The sequence below is a fragment of the Pseudorasbora parva genome, chromosome 14 (genome assembly GCF_024679245.1).
Source record: "Pseudorasbora parva isolate DD20220531a chromosome 14, ASM2467924v1, whole genome shotgun sequence".
Classification (NCBI taxonomy): Eukaryota; Metazoa; Chordata; class Actinopteri; order Cypriniformes; family Gobionidae; genus Pseudorasbora; species Pseudorasbora parva.
In genome coordinates this window covers 15,308,816-15,326,532 of record NC_090185.1, presented here as the reverse complement: position 1 = coordinate 15,326,532, position 17,717 = coordinate 15,308,816, and the positions used below count along the sequence as shown (strand labels likewise).

The window sequence follows — 17,717 nt, the reverse complement described above, 5'->3', positions numbered from 1 at the left end:
AATGTTACTGAGTATATAAATAACTAACATTATTATTTTTTTCAAATACAGACGTTTCGAAGAGTATAGAGACTGGAAGAACAGGGACTGCATTCTATGTTCCAGAGTTTAAGGTGAGGAAGGCTTGAAGGATAACCGATGGCACATCAGTATATACAGCTGAGATGATAGCTATTCTAATGGCACTAGAGTGGGTTTATGAAGATAGACCTGATAAAGTAATAATATGCTCTGATTCAGTGGCAGTTCTTGGGAGTTTACAGTCATTGCAAACAAATAGAAATGACATTTTAAATGAAATCATGATCAGGTTATACAGTTTATGACAGGTGGGAATATTAATTCAGTTTATGTGGGTTCTAGCAACAAAAATAGCCAAAGAATCATTAAAAGTGAAGGAACCAAATACACATATTTCACTTAGTAGATCAGAAGGTAAACATTTTCTTTTAAAAACATGTAATAAGAAATGGCAGACAGTTTTGGACTCGTCATACAGGTCGGCACTTTTACAAAGTCCAAAATACCATAAAGAGAAGTAATATAATTCACAACTTAAATAGAAGAGAACAAGTTATTTTCACACATTTAAGAACGGGGCATTCAAATTTAAGGCATACTTTACATATTAAGGGGAAGCATGACACAGGTGTATGTGATGTCTGTTTAATAGAGGAGACGGTAGAACATGTTTTGTATAAATGTAAGGCTTATTATAAAGAAAGGAGGATTCTTAAATAAGAGTTACAAGTAGTAAGGTGCCAGGAATTTACTATAACCAATTTATTAAATGATGGTCCAAAGTCAGGAAAACAAATAAAGGCAATCATGAGATTTATTAAGAATAGTGGGTTATATTATAGAATATAGAATTATTTAGTTCATTCTTTTCACACTCCATCACAGTAGGTGGCGGTATGCACCTTTAAAGTGGGTTTGCAACCCGCCATAAACCCAAAAGAAGAAGAAATAAGAGAAGGCACTTTCAACACTTTTTCCACAGAAGGTGATCTGACCTAGCTTTATCTTTTAAATATGGGCACTTTTGTTACACAAACACAGCAATTCGCTTCAGAAGCCCCCAGAGCTTCATGTTTGTATTTTTGCATTTTTTATGGGCTTTAAAAAACAGAGCTACAACTTCTGCCAAAGCTTGGATTAGCCAGGACTTTTTTAAATACAACTCAGATATTCATACAAAACAAGAATGTCACCTAGGATGACTTGAGGGTGAGTAAATCATGGGATACATTTAATGCTGGGTGTACATTATTCCTTAAGTAACCACTTTTAGCCTAATCCAAAGTACTTTTCAGAAGTAACTGTAATTTGATTAACACCCATTTAAAATATAATTGTAATGAAATACAGTTGCTCAAATGTTGTATTTTAAATACATAAGTTACATGTATTTCATTACTCCCCAACTCTTGAGATGTCTGTGCACCACGTTCACTAATTTGAGTCTCCTGTGTGTTTATGTCTGTATACAATCATAAAATACACACTAACTTCATATACTTGCAGCGTTACTGCTAAATGTTATATTGAGCCTGTGGGGAAATGAATGATATAATTCCTTTATTGTTGTAGGCCTAAGTATTGTAAAATCTAACTATTTAGATATATTCAAATGAACATCTTATCCTGCTATTCTGTAGTTATTTATCCGTAGTGGTTAATGAAACTGTCTCCACATAAAAGAAGCAACAACAAATACTTCAGGTGTGCCATTTGTATTTTTTTATGTATTACTGATGTTTTATTCTTTGCAGTTTGTGATAAATTATATTATGACAGAGCAGTTTTTAAGTACTCAGGTGAAGTGGGATCTCTGCTGATGATCCTGTATGGCTTGTTTCAGGTGTCAACAGCTGCTGAAAGCCTCTATTTCATATCAATAGTTCCTGTTTTCACCTCATTCATTATGCTGATGTCTTCAGATCTCCTGAAAACTGCCACTTAAAGATCATTTCATTGGTGTCAACAGACTGTAAAATCACCACTTGATATCTACAATTTATTTGGTCATAGTCTGTGATAAACCTAGTTTCATGTAAAAACAACAAACTAAAAATCTATTAATACATTTATTTTATTTATTTAAATTTAATCCCACTGTGTTTTCGTACTTACATTTTTAGATATTTCAATTATTTTAATTCTGGTATTTATTAATTCTTTTCTATATTTATTTGTCCAGTTGTTCATTTGGCCGATAAAGTAAGATGTATAAAACAGGTAAATTCACTAACAAAACAAAATATGAATATTTAAAAAACAAAATTCAGTAACTTTTGAACATTTTGATTCAAAACTACATTTTGATGGATGAACATAAAAAATAAACACACACAATTTGTGAATTAGTGAAAACCTCAATTTGATTATTTTTTAATTTTGGCAGATCTGCTCCTCCTTCCACACAATGATTGATCTTCAGTGAAGCTCCTCCCACAGCAGTTCACCAATAAATGCTGGATTATTCCCATCAATGAAGACGGAGCTGAGCAGTGAGGAGAACATGACTGATCCAGAATCCTGCAAGATGGAACCTGAAGATACTGAAGAACAAAGAGGTTGGTGTTTTTTCTTGAGTCTTCATTAATGATGCTGAAGAACATTAAGGGTTGTACAAATTACAGCAGTTCACCTGATTTAGCTGTAGTAAACCATAAAGAAATGTGGCTGGGTAGTTAAAGTAAAAATAATGTACTGGGCACTTACCATTAACTGGGTAGAAAATTGAGCTTGAATCTCATTATGTTTAAGTTTTTGTGTTTTAAGATGATTATTATTATTAGTAGTAGTTTTTTTTGTTAGCCATTTAAATTAAATTAATTGTTTTCATTCAGAGAGTGAACGCATTTGTTCATGGCCTTGAATTATATTAAATGTTTATTTTTATTTGACATTTGAAAATTTGAAGTACATTCTCGTTGTCTTTGTAACAGTGAACATGAAGAAAATTATACGATTGACTATAGGCAACAGTCGAATGGGAAACACTTTACAACATGATACACATTTATTAATATATTTTTAAAATAATAAAAAAGTGGTATAACAGTAAATAGTAATGGTAAACTACAGTGTTTGTGTCCATTAACATTAAATCTCATAAATTTGAAGGAAATGAGTTTTGTCATTTATATCAGGGTATTTAAAAATGTCCCAGTCAGTGCAATCAAAGGAACCCTGCAGGGCCATAATACTGTCATTGTTACTTTAACAGGGCATTTTTGGGGCTTCTGTCTTTGCAGGAGCCTCTGATATAGGCCGGATGTAAACCACATTATGATTTTTATCAGTGTACAGTGTAATTATCAATCAATCAATCAATCAAACTTTATTTGTATAGCACCTTCCAACAACCAAAAGGAGGACCAAGGTGCTTTACATTTAGAACAGAAAAATATCTACAATAAATAATATATTAATACATGAAGCAATAACCAAAGGAACAGTTACACAAAATACAAAAATAAAATTCAAAAATAAAATTCAAAGTGCCACAGTGCTACTGTGTGTTAAAAGCCAGTTTAAATAAATGCGTTTTTAACCTGGACTTGAATAGGGCCAGGTCTGTAAGAACACGCAGGTCTACTGGTAGAGTGTTCCAAAGTTTAGGAGCAGCAAAAGCAAATGAACGATCGCCCCACTGCTTGCACCGGGACCTCGGAACAACTAGCCTCATCTGGTCAGCCGACCGGAGGGCTCTGTTTGGACGGTGGACACTTAAAATCTCTGATAAATAAGGTGGCGCAAGGCCATTAAGAGCTTTAAAGGCAAACATTAAAATTTTAAAATCAACACGGTACCTAACCGGGAGCCAGTGGAGAGAACAGAGAACTGGACTAATATGGCTGTGTCTAGATGTACCGGTTAGAAGACGAGCAGCTGCATTCTGTACCAGTTGGAGACGATGGAGTGAAGACTGTGTGATGCCAATGTAGAGTGCGTTACAGTAATCAATGCGTGAGCTGATAAAAGCATGAATTGCCTTTTCCAGATCACTGCGGCACAGAAAAGGCTTTACTTTGGCTAAAAGTCGCAGCTGGAAAAAGCTTGCTTTTACTACAGAGTTAATTTGTTTGTTAAAATTCAGATCTCTGTCAAAGATCACCCCCAGATTCTTTATTGCCTCACTAACTTGAGGGGTTGTGCTTGATGATAAATCGTGGTGTAAAATAGGGGAACCAAAAATAATGTATTCCGTTTTACTCTCATTCAGATGAAGAAAGTTTCGTGAAAGCCATAGTTTAATCTCAGATAGGCAACTATGCAAGGAGTCTAGAGCTGAACCATCATTTGGAAGCACAGGCATATAGACCTGGAGGTCGTCTGCATATAGGTGGAAAGACAGATTGTGCTTGGCAATAATGGAACCAAGAGGCAACATGTACAGTGAAAATAGAACAGGGCCAAGAATGGATCCTTGTGGCACTCCAGAGGACAGAGGAGCAGTGGATGACGAAAATTCATTGATCATAACTGAAAAGCTCCTGTTGTTCAAGTAGGAGCGAAACCACTGCAGGACTGAACCCGTGAGGCCGACCTGTTGAGCAAGGCGGGCGATAAGTACTGAATGGTCCACAGTGTCGAAAGCTGCTGTTAGATCCAGCATCACCAACAGCACAGATCTTTTAGCATCAAGGGATAGAAGGATGTCGTTGTGGACTTTCAGCAGCGCAGACTCAGTGCTATGTCGTGACCTAAAACCAGACTGAAACTTTTCTAAAATTGAGTTATTTTCTAAAAAAGGCTGTAACTGTGATAGCACAACTTTTTCTAGGACCTTTGATAAAAATGGTAAATGTGAGACAGGTCTAAAATTAGACAAAATGTCGGGATCCAGGTTGGGTTTTTTTAAAAGTGGTCTGACCACTGCGTGCTTGAAGACAGTTGGGACAGTCCCTGAGCTGAGGCAGCTGTTAATGAGCGAGAGGACGCACGGTCCAACAGTATCAAAGACCTGTTTGAGCACCTTGGTTGGAACAATATCGAGGGGGCAGTTGGTGGGCGACAACCCCTGTACCACCTCAGAAAGGCGTGATAAAGACACCGGTTCAAATCGTTCAAACACTGCAGGTGAGACAACAGGAGGGACAGCATTGGTGTAAAAAGTACTGTTCATATTCTGCCTAACAGAGGATACTTTCTCAACAAAATAATTCAAAAAGTTTTCACAGATGGATTCTGACACCTTGCTCAAGACATTGCAAGGTGGATTAATAACAGACTGTATTGTGTTAAATAAAGTCCTTGGACGATTGCAGCTGGTGGAAATAATGTTCGACAGATATTGGCGTTTGGCCTCTTTAACAGCCTTTTGGTAGCTTGCCAAACTGTCTTTTAGTATATCCAGTGACACATGCAATCTATCTTTCCTCCACCTGCGTTCGGCCTGTCTGCAGCAGCGCCTAAAGGTGCGGGTGGTGTCATTTAGCCAGGGTTCCGGTGCAGTGCTGGCGGGTTTACGCCTAAAAGGTGCAATAGAATCCAAAATCTCTGAACAGGAAGAATAAAAAATGGAAATCAGGTCATCCGGACATAGCGGAGAGGCCTGATCAACCTGGGTATATAAGCTAGTGTTCATGAAAGCAGCTGTAAATTGCCCAGCCGTGGATGGAGTAATGACACGGCGGCGACAGGCAGGAGTAATAGACCTGGTTCTGAGAGGGGTTACAAAATCAAATAAAATAGGAAAGTGGTCTGAGATGGAAGTATGGCATATCCTACTGAGGGACACAGGGAGACCATGGGAGATAATGAGGTCAAGAGTGTGTCCTAAGTGATGTGTGGGACCATTAACTGATTGTATTAAATTAAAAGAGTCAAGAAGGCTTAGAAACTCCCTTGCCATTGGGTTAGATGGGCAGCAGACATGAATGTTAAAATCACCACAAATCAATAGATCGTCATAATTCGGCATGAGCTCAGCTAGGAGCTCAGAAAATTCTTGAATAAAAGCCTTATTAAATTGTGGTGGACGATAGACAACTGCACATAGAACAGGAGACCCTAACTCAATAAGAAATAGTTGCAGCTCAAAACTACTGAAGTTATTTGATGGAATTATGCGACAGTTATATGTGTGCTTGAATACAGAGGCCAGACCACCACCGCGGCCAGATGCTCGCGGTGTGCTGAGGAAGAAATAGCCAGGAGGGAGGAGCTCAGTGAAAGCACTGTTGTCACCTGGTTTCAGCCAGGTCTCAGTCAGCAGAAGAAAATCCAGATCGTTTGTGGAGATGAAGTCGTTCAGAATAAAAGTCTTATTTGTGAGTGATCGGGTGTTTAGGAGAGCCAAACGTACTGCTGTGCAGCTCTCAGACTGCAGCGCAGCGCGGTTGAGCGGGCGGAGGTGCTCCAGCACACAGCCCCGTCTCTGAAGCCTGACAGGCCGGCAACGCGGAAGCGAGCCGCTGACATCGGGGATAGCAGGCGTGAGCCAGCGGTGGGAGTAATCCAGAGAGCGGCAGTAGTAAAACATGCCGTGATTCGATGGTAATCTGTTCCGTGAACGGCGAGGATCATGTTCACCGGAGGAAGCCAGGTAAGCTTTGAAGTAAACGAGGACTCCTCCTCTCTTTCCGCGTCTCTTGTAGCGTTTATTCCGTGGTAACGGAAAGATAGACCACCGTAGATAGGCCGGGATAGATGCTAGGAGAGGTGGCGGCGACTTTGATTCATTGACGCCGTGAACGGGCAAATTGTTCACGGAGTCCCGGATCTTTAACAGTGTCAGGCGATCATAAACCAGCAGCGACGACACATTTTGAATTGCAAATAATATGGATAAAATAAACAACGATAAACTCAACAGAAGAGGACGGCAAGCCATACACAGCGGCGCCATCACTCAACCACTGATCACTCAACTATCAGTGTAGGTTTTTTTTCAGGATTATTTAATGAATTGAAAGTTCAAAAGAACAGTAGGCCTATTTATCTGAAATATGAAGCTTTTGCAACATTGATATATTTCTATACTGTCACATAAAGGAACTGTTTGTAAGGAATGTATTTCAATTAATCATAAAATGGCCCTGATATGTCACTAGACATTAAGAAATCATGTTCATTTCAAATACTTATATCACTGACAACAGTAGTCCGGCCAGGATATTGTGATTTAAAAGTTGCTGTTGCAGCCCTCAACTGATGTTGATGTTTTGGCCTGAAGCTCCGCCCTCCACCTATCTGGTTTTACATTTGTGGAACAAAGAAAAGTCTTCTTTATTGATCAATGCTGTCCTTGCACACAGGTTTGAGATAAAGCAGACGAGGGGGAAAAGGTCTACTTTACAAGCTAATTTTAATATAATTTCTAAGCAAATAAACTGAACAGTCATTCTACGAATGCTCACAAGATGACGCAGTTAGCGCATTGCTGGTAACCGTGTGTATTTGATAAACCTCTGATAAGCTTATCAGTCATGAAATTGCACACTAAGAACATTAAAGACAAAATGACAGTGCAGCAGAATAAATGGGATAACTCAGCCAACACACATTCACATGGCACAGTGGAGCTAGATGCATTTAAATCACGGTATGAAATAATTGACATATTTCAATAAGAATGAACAAGATACTCTTAATTTGAATGCTCGCATATTGTAAAATATCAGTAAATCTGTGATGCTGTCAGATTATTTTGGGAAACTGTTAACTGCGTCTGCTTAGTGAACCTGCTCTGCTTCCTTGCCACATGATTCATAGTGACGTTACAGGTTTCAATCGGTCAAATAATAAGGTATATCCGATAAGAAAAAGTTCCTGAAAACTTGATTTATCATAAATTATGAGCAAAATATGCTTATTATATTCAAAAAATATTGCTTCAGAAGTTATGTTTCATGGTCACTTTAACAGAGTAGATGGTTGCATTCAATACCATACAATAATCTATCAACTTTCTGCTTTTAGATCAGGGTTCACTTTTCCAGGTTTCATGTCCTTTCCCTTCACATTTCATTTTTATTTGTTATGATTTACTAAACATTTAAGCTTTTTACTTTCAGACTTGGAGGAGAATGAAGAAAGTGAAGAACTGAGTGAAGCGGAAGAGAAACATGTCAAATCTGGAAAGAAATCTTTGAGTCGCTCACAAACTGAAAGAAATCTTTTACTCAAGAGAAGATCCAACAAATCTTTCAAATGCTCTCAGTGTGGAAAGAGTTTCCCAGGTAAACAAAATCTTAAAGTTCACATGAGAGTTCACAGTGGAGAGAAACCTTTCACATGTGATCAATGCGGGAATAGTTTCACACAAAAAAAAAACCTTCAGACGCACATGAGAATTCATACTGGAGAGAAGCCGTTCTCATGTGATCAGTGTGGGAAGAGTTTCAGCCAAAACCAAAACCTTCAGGTACACATGAAAATCCACACCGGAGAGAAGCCGTACTCATCCCAGCCAACACACCCATGTGGGGCCCAAAGGGGTTGCACATGGGCTGATATCTGGGGCCCACCTGGGCTACCCAACTGGGACCCAGCTAATTTTGTCCTCAGTTTCCATGGAGGCCCCACATGGGTTTGCCCAGAAGGGTTGATGGTGGGTATCTTGATGGGCTCATACCGGGCCCATATGGGTGACCCAGGTAGAACCCATTCGGGGCTTACATGGGTTAGCCCAGATGGGTTGAAGATGGGTTTCTTGATGGGCTCATACTAGGCCCATATGGGTAACCCAGGTAGCACCCATTTGGGGCCTACATGGGTCTGCCCATATGGGCTGATGACGGGACCCAGATAGGTGTAATGTTGGGCTCTTATGGGCCACAACGGGTATATATATATGGGCTTGCACATTTTCTGTTTGGGTTACCTTATTTTACAGTAAACCCCGTAATTACATGTAATCCACTAAACTACATTCAAATGTTAAAGGTATTCAATGAACTGAAACCAGTTTATGCTTTACGTTATTAATCAAGGTTTATTAGGAACAATTCAAATATGACTATTATAACATTTATAACTTTATAACACAAAAATATCAACAATAAAAAATGTATACATTAAAATGAAGCTCCTGACAAACTTAATTTGACATAAACTGCATATCTGAACACTCAAAAATAATGTATTTCACAAACAAAAAAACAAAAAAACAAAAAAAAAAACAGTGCAGCTCCTCACTCCTCTGTCGTCGGCCTCCCAACAACCCTTTGAAAAGACAAAATAAATTAAATCAACCATTGTTCCACTTTTTTTATTCCCCTTTTCACACTTAAAGCCTTTTGGTACCCCACATGAAGTTGGTCTAGATCAGAAGTTTGTAAATCTGTCCTGAAATACCCTCAGCACTGAACATACTGGCTGCGCAAAACAGTACATTTTGACCAACTTTTACCACTTTTGAAGTAATTTTGATGAGAAATTAGTATTGTAGAAAATACATGCTGTTACCAATGCTCTTTCTGTTTTGTTGTAGATCATTAAACCATTGTGCTGCCTCATAAGTCTGTCCGAAATCAGTTTTGTGAGGTACCTTACTATCTAAGCGCTGCCTGTTAAGTCGTTGGCTGATAGGTCGGAGAGGCAACGAGTCAGCTGCATAAGTTGTCAGATGCAGCCTTTGTATGTCTTTCTCATCTAATACATCTGATTCATCTTATCAGCTTATTATAGAAGACCTGAGATTATGCAAGACCTAAAGTGGGTATGCAGAGCTGACAGATTCCAGGACAAGTCACTGTAGCAAGTTACGGTCGCTCTACACTGCGTGCAGATTTTCAGGCACGTTGATTTTCTGATCATATTTTTTTATCAGGTATTCCAAATCACATCAATCTTAATAGCTACTATTCTTTTTTTTTATTTAATCATTTATGAGTGATATATAATTGAAAAAAAAAAGATCAGTAAAATCAACGTCCCTCATCTGCACTGTATGTAACAGCACTCAAATGGTAAAACAATTTTGAATTTGTATTGATATGCACTATCATTCTTATCTTTTTATAGTTTTTATTACCATTTAAAACCAAGCAAGTCTTAAATTATTTACCCATCTTGCCGTCCACCACGTGCCCTCACAGTGCGGTGTCCTCCCCTGTCCCTGGCACCGATTAGCCACTTTGACACTGCCTTTTCTGCGTCTCTTCTGGTAATAGAGTTTGTAAGCACATTTTTTTTCAAGCTTCCTGTAAAATATATAAAGAGCATTAAAGTGAGATTAAATTCCAACAAAAAGGAGTTATCTGCACTTTGACATTTTTCAGGAAATAAAATAATGGTATCAGATATAATATCTGCTATACACAAATGGTTTCTGTGGATTTTTACAAAAGTGACAAGAGCAACATTTTTGCTCCAAAGGTTTATTATATACCAATCAAACACAGAAACAAGGGCACAGGGCAATATTTAAAGGGATGGTTTACCCAAAAACTAAATTTGTGTCATGATTTAATCATAAATAGTTATACCCATCTCGGCAAGTTTTCTTGTAAACACAGTCGGTTATGTCTAAAGTAAATGTAAACAGTTGAGAAATGGATTTCATTATTTTGGATAAAAGCATTATGTCTTAAAGTCACAGCAGCCAATAAATACTTGGTGCTATGCCATTAATTTTAATAAAACAACAAAACACAGCTTTAACATAGATTCATCAATATCCAATTTATACAGTAAACACTATGGTCTTATTTTGCATTTATTACATTTCTGTTCCTGAATTCTACACTCTCAGAAACAAGGTACAGTGGAGGTAAAATTTTGTTCCTTGGGGAACAAAACAAATAACTGTACCTTTAAAGGTACACAATTAGTCTTTAGGGTACAATTATACCATTGTTTTCCTCAGTTCGGTCCTAGTGAGTCGCTGTCCTGCAGAGTTCCAAGCCTGAAACACATCTATAGAAGCTCTTATTGAGAATTAACAGGTCTAGATGTTGATGTTTTATTAAAAAAGTTTGGTCACCATTATGGTGATCAGTGTTTCATTTAGGCAGGCAGTTTGACTTGGAATTTTAGGTGAGTTTGTGGTTTTGTTACAGTGTAAACAAAACACATAATTGTTCAAAACAAAATAAGCCATTAAAAATTATCATAAAGAATAATGTTTGACTAAACATCACTTAATACCAAAAATAACACATAATATTCACCAATAATACATCTGACATTCTGAATTTTGATTTTTAAAAACATTCTAAGGGGGAAACATTTAGACGCACATTTATATCAAGAATCAGCATATGAATCTCAACAATGGTGACATACTTAATGCTGCAATGCATGCTAGGAGCCACACGTTTTACACTATGGTGGCTTAGAAGGGATTGAGCTAAACTCTGGAGGACATCAAATCTCTAAGGGCTGAACTTACCTATACCTGACTTAGAGGTACAAAAAAAACCCAGTGACGTCCACTTGTACCTTAAAAGGTACAATTTTGTACTTTTTTTTTTTTTTTGACAGCGTACTGTTAGACCTAACTGAATTTGTAACTTTTGTTCTATTGTATTTATCTATGCTTAACTATTTATGCTTAACTATTTAATCTTATTATATTAATAATACTTAACTTGTATTAGTTCACCTGTGTTTAATTATGTTTGAACTGTATTATTTATTTGTAAGAAAACTTACGTTTTGATCACTATACCAATAATTAACAGTTAGTTATCAGTGAAATTGGCAGTATGCCTGGTCTATATTCTCATAATTTGAGGTATTCTCGGTCCAAGTATGGACAATTACTTGCACTGATTTGTGAAGAACAACTCAAGTCTAACCTCTGTTTGCACATGAATGTGGTACAAACTATTCAACAAAGAGTAAACATACCATACACAACCTCAAACAGTTTGAGCCCCCGAAACTCTCGCTTTCCATGGCGACCAACAAAATTGTACTCCCTTGATAATGGGTTGTCTAAAAGGAAGGCCATCATTCTTTTTGTGGCTTCATCCACAGTACTCCCTCCAATATCTGCCACCACGGCAACCTAAGGGAAATCAAGATTATCATTATGAGGCAGAAAACACAAAACAAAATAACCTGAATAATCACAAATACATTCCCCCCCAAATCGTGCAGCCATAGGTTAAAGCAGTGGTTCTCAAACCTGTCCTAGGGACCCCCCACCAGTGCACAATTTGTATGTCGCCTTCATCTAACACCTGATTCAACTCATCAGCTCATTAATAGAGACTGCAAAACTTGAATTGGGTGTGTCTGATGAAGGAAATATACAAAATGTGCAGTGGTGAGGGGTCCCCAGGACAGGTTTGAGAACCATTGCGTTAAAGGGTTAATTACCCCAAAATTTAGTTATGTACCCTCATGTCATTCTAAACCCGCTGGATTACTATTATTTTTATTTGGTTTTTGCGCTCTAAAGTATTTTCGTCCCTTCTTAACATTAAGGTTGAACCACTGTCACATCGACTAGCCTATTTAAACAATGTTTTTACTTCCTTTCTGGACCTTGAAAGTTGCAATGACGTTGTTGCTTATGGAAGGGTCAGAGAGCTCTCAGATATAATCAGAAATATCTTAATTTGTGTTGAACGGAGGTCTAACGGGTTTAGAAGGACACGAGAGGGAGGAATTTGACAGAATTTTCATTTTTGGTTGAACTAACCCTTTAAATCAATGTTGTACTATTTTACAGCGGAAGTAGTGATCTATTGCGTGTACTGTGTATCAAGTTAATACACAACACTATTTCTTCCAATTCCTAGGGAACACTCTCATAATTCCTATGCAGTTACCTCTTTAACAGTTTTTGTTTTATAATTGTACTACAATTGTGTTGCCTGTGCTGCAAAAAATTCTACCTCTGTAGCAAAAAGGCTACAGTACAAATGTCTTAGGCCACTATTAAATTTGTTGCTTTAGAAAAGAGTATAATGACCATATATATTTACAAATGAAACCTGAAGATACAGGAAATGTATAGGCAGTATTAAAAAGCTGATAGAAAACCAGCTTTTATATAGGCTAAAGTGGCAAGTTTTTAGTGCCACCTCACCTTACTGTTGAGCAATGAGATGTCCATACCTGGTTTGGGGCTGCATTTCTGCTAGTAGTGTTTTTTTCAATTTCTGCTAGTAGTGTTGACAAAAAGCTATTGTGTTCTATATATAGCCATATAGTGGCATTTATATAATTTTTTTTTTTTTTTACCTGTACTTTCTGTTTGTATCTTAATGAAAAAATAAATATAGATGGTCATTGAAACTTTGATAAAATAACAAGCTGGTGCGGTGGCCTAAGACTTTTGCACAGTAATGTACGTGCAAAAATGTTAATATTAAGCCTGTTAACCTGCAAATTTGTCCTGTTAGGACATACCATGTGTTTGTGGAAGGTGGGGTCTGTCAATTTTTGCTCCATCGCATCAACATCAGTGATCGTCTTCAGAGGGAAAACGATACCCTCTGGAAGTACTGCAACAGTAGTTGAATCATGTTGTGTGAGGAGGGATTGTATCATCCTCCCATGAACCCTCTGTGTCTCCTTGATGTCCTCCAGTAGGGTTAGGAGACGTGCAAACATGCCATCTCTAAATGAAGAACTGGCACCTTGCAGAACTGTCCTGGTGCGATCTGGAGTAACACCCGTTAAAGGAGTTGAAGGTGGAGGGGGCTGAATAAACAGACGGGTCTTAAGTGAGTGGAGAGCCTGCAGTTGGAGGTTCTCTGGCACTGGGGGAGGTAAATGCAGATCTGTAAATGAAGAACTGGCAACTTGCAGAACTGTCCTGGTGCGGTCTGGAGTAACAGCCGTTAAAGGACTTGAAGATGGAGGGAGCTGAATAAACGGACGGGTCTTGAGTAAGGGGAGAGCCTGCGGTTGGAGGTTGTCTGGAACTGGGGCAGGTAAATGCACACTGGATGGATGATCATTCCCAGCACCATCGAGTTCCTCATCAGAGCTTGACATACAGACTGGCCTTGAAATGCACAAAATGTAGAGCATAATTAAGTACTTCTACAAGTTTCAAATTATAGCTGTATGTGCAATGTAGGATAATGAATAATAATGAAATATGAAAACAGTACTTTAATGTTACACTCTCAGCATTAAAGAAGCACTTCATTGACTTCACTGAATTAATTAATTATACATCGAATCGTATTAAAATTACTGATGTTATTCAGTCACAGGAAGTGATTTTCCTACCTGGTGAAGTGCCCTTTACCTGGCTAAAATTGATTAATTTTAATGATGGAATCACAGCATCTGGTTTATTAGGCTGCTGACTTGAAGATCTGCCACTGCCGAACATAATGCGGATCTGACACGCATTTAATTTTCTTACAACTCTTTTAGTTTATTTAAGACGTTATTTTAAAATACTCTACAAAATGGCCATTTTTGTACAATTATGTGTGTTATTGTTTGTTCAAGCCTAAAAAGAAAATTCAGAGGCTGAGCTGATTGTGTTAAAGGGGTGATAAATTGTGAAAATAACTTTCCCTTGAGCTTTTGATATATAAAAGGTCATGGTAATATAAGATTATCCTGTACATTTTAGAGCTGCAAACGTCCTTGTTAGTCAAAGAAAAGCTTTTATAGACACCAGGCCCAGAAAACAATCGTGTGCTTCATCCTGACATCATCTAGTGGCGAAACACCGCCTCTACAGAATAATAAGCACGTGTAGTTCAGTAGCCCCGCCCACCGACTCATCAGATCACGCTAGTCAGCAGCAATAAACATGCAGAAGAAGATTGTTATGTTGATATTGTGGAAGAATAGTCTCTGCATAAGATTCCATTGGATCGTAATATTAGGAATGTGTAATACTTCATTTATTTTTAATGAAGTTCCAGCTCACGTGGGGAAGACCGTTTGCGTGTTCGCTTCATTTCACTGCAGTATTGTTTGTAAACTAGTCTCAGGTTTTGCAGACATATTGAGATTAAAACACAATGCTGTTTCTTCCAAATTGGATCTGACAGGAATGTTGCAACAAACTTGTGTGAGTAAAATGTCTTTTTTATATGTAATAGTAGTCCCGAGGATGTGTGTTTTCCAGATGGGCTACCAAAACGAATGCATATTTTCTTGATCTGGGCGCGTGCGCACGTGTGTGTATGTTTGTTCACGCTTATATCCACAGATCGTGTGTGCCATGTAAAACAAAAATAATATTCCAATCAATCGCGGGTGGATGAGAAATCATTATGTTTGTTAGATAAAGACGTTTATGAGCCCTGTGAGAGAATCATTCCGGTGCCGCTTTCAAAACAATCCCTCATGTGAACTGAACTGACGGAGCTGAAGCTCATTAAATGTGCAAATCTTCTCCAATCCTAGCCGTGCGCGTTTACTTCCAATCTCCAGTGACACGCCCATCAAAACCCAGCGTTCAGGAGAGAGTCTCAAAACCAGTGTAGAAAATAGCCTATTGCTGATTAGTTATGATGTTTTTTAATGTAAAAACCACACAAACGTCATTAGTTGACCTCAGAAAACAGTATAAATTTTTTTTAAAGCCAGTTCATGACACCTTTAAATATTTGTAACCGCATTAAACAGAAAAGGTAATGAAAAATTTGAGTTGTTAAGTAATAATCCTAATCAAGAACAAGTGTTTCTTTTAAAATCAATGTATCCAATAAATATAGTCATACCTTTTTTTGCGCTTCCCTTTTCCCATACTTGAATCAGACTCGGTCTGCAAGTCAGAGGTTGCCTCAGATTTGAAAAGCTTTGCTGTGGCTTGGGCATAGTTTCCTGTGATAGACATTGACATTTACCAATAAAAATAGTTACTACAATTTCAGAAACATGCTTTCGGAATGCGACTTATCAGTAGAATTACCTGCTTTTCCCAAGACGCGCACTTTAAACTGTAGCCAGTCAGGGTTTGGAACAAGTTCATCCTTTACTGCCTTGCTGATATTGACTCGTCCAGGTGGCCAGTAACAAGCATCTTCCTCTGGTCCAGTAAACCACTTGCAGGGTACAATAGCTACACCTCCACCATCCAAAAAATCCACAACCGCAAATGGTAGCATGCTGGAAAAAATTAAAACAACCCAGCTAGTGCAGCTGTGGCAATGCCACATATCCAGATTTAAATGGCAATAGCACTATTTTCCTCCTTAATTCCTCAACCGATACCACATGCAAGTCTTTGGATAAGTTTGAAACAACGTGAATTCCAAGGCATGCCGAGTCAATTGGGTAGCTGAAAAAAGATTCATAGGTTTCAAAGAAGTGACAGATTACCTTGATAGTTTTACAAGAAAGCAAAATATTTCTCACAATGACAATCCTTCCCCCTATGGAAAAACAGTTATCGCCTTTACAGCAAGAAATGAATGTCTGTCCATCATTGTACTGCCTGTACTGCTGGCATGTTCCAAGTTCTTCAGTTACTGGTCCAGAGAAATGTAGCTGTTTGAGAGGAGAGGAAATAGTTATTTTCTTCTGTTTTGCCACTCTCTGCTTCTCATGGATGCGCCTGACAATTTGCTGCACAGGATTTTGGGGTCTCCGTACGATGTTTTTAAGTTTACCTAAATATGTTTCAAATGGGAAGCAGGAAATGTTATCCAAAGGACCAAAGTTCCGTGCATCTTGGGCAATGTGTATCAAAGAATGTATGTTGTATCCAACAAATTCAAGGCCGTAAATCAAGCTAAACTCTTGGACAAAAATATTCAAAATATCTTCTGCATAGTCACAGTTTTCAGTACACAAATCAGGGCTAAGAAGTATTCTTATTGATACAGACAAAAGTATAAAGTTTCTATACATTGAATTGGGTATATTTTTAAGTAGGACAACAGGACCTGTGTAAAGCAAAAACTGTCTTAATTCAGTTGCTTTCCACATACTTATTTCTAAGAGAGACCTTGGTTTCCTAGCAAAATTCCTCGGTAAATACTGCCTGACAGAAGCCATGAATGCTGAAATTGCAGTGAGATTTTGAACTGACTGCCTGCATTTCAGAGGCCCTTTTAACCAGAGATAAATCAACTGGCGCATCACACCCAAACACACAAGGTGCATATAATCAAGCACAAAACTTGAGACTAACCCTACACCTAACTCAGACAGGGGTGAAACTCCACCTTGGTGCTCTTCATAACCCATTTCCCTAAATGTCTGATCAGTCCTTAGCTCTGCAGACAACTCAGGAAAAGACATTCTCCTATTTACATGGACACCTTTTTGTGTGCAGCGCTCACATGCGTAATACCCAGTGTGACCCTTCACACATTTGAGGAACGCACGTGCTGGAGCATCACATATGAATGCATCAGGAGCAGCAACTGCGAAATGCACATCATTATACTGAATACCCTCCTGTACAACAACTTTAACATCTTGAATAAATTCATTTAAATACTCTTGCACATTTGATGGTTTTGTCACACCTGAGTATAAGCCAATCGTAAAAACATTTGAATTTGGGATCTCCTTAATCCTACCCAAAATAGGCCACAAACTTATATTGCTGCTGCGGTATAAAGGCAGACCATCAATATTAACTCTAAGAGTGAGAGTGTCTGTCAGGTCTCTCAGATCAAAATCTAAAGATGCCAATTCTGCCAGAACTGAATTCTTAATTCCAAAATGATAGTATGACCCTCCAGCAACATTTTTGGCATCACACTTACGGTCTGTGGACATTAGGGTTCTAGCATCCAATGGCACATTGAGGCCTTTTAGTCTGAGAATTTTCAGAAGAGCAGACAACGCATTTTGAGATATATTATATTCTGCAG

At 38.1% G+C, this 17,717-nt stretch overlaps 1 long non-coding RNA gene and 1 pseudogene across 1 annotated transcript; one reads left to right on the top strand and one right to left on the bottom strand.

Moving 5' to 3' along the window:
• Positions 1-970: 970 nt before the first annotated feature.
• Positions 971-17,717, top strand: part of LOC137040150 (zinc finger protein 420-like) — a 38,332-nt pseudogene continuing 21,585 nt past the window's right edge.
• Positions 13,793-16,004, bottom strand: LOC137040172 (uncharacterized). Its single transcript, XR_010897868.1, has 3 exons — positions 15,803-16,004; positions 15,612-15,714; positions 13,793-13,924 (listed from the first exon to the last, which is right to left on the bottom strand). It is a non-coding gene; the product is annotated as an uncharacterized lncRNA (long non-coding RNA).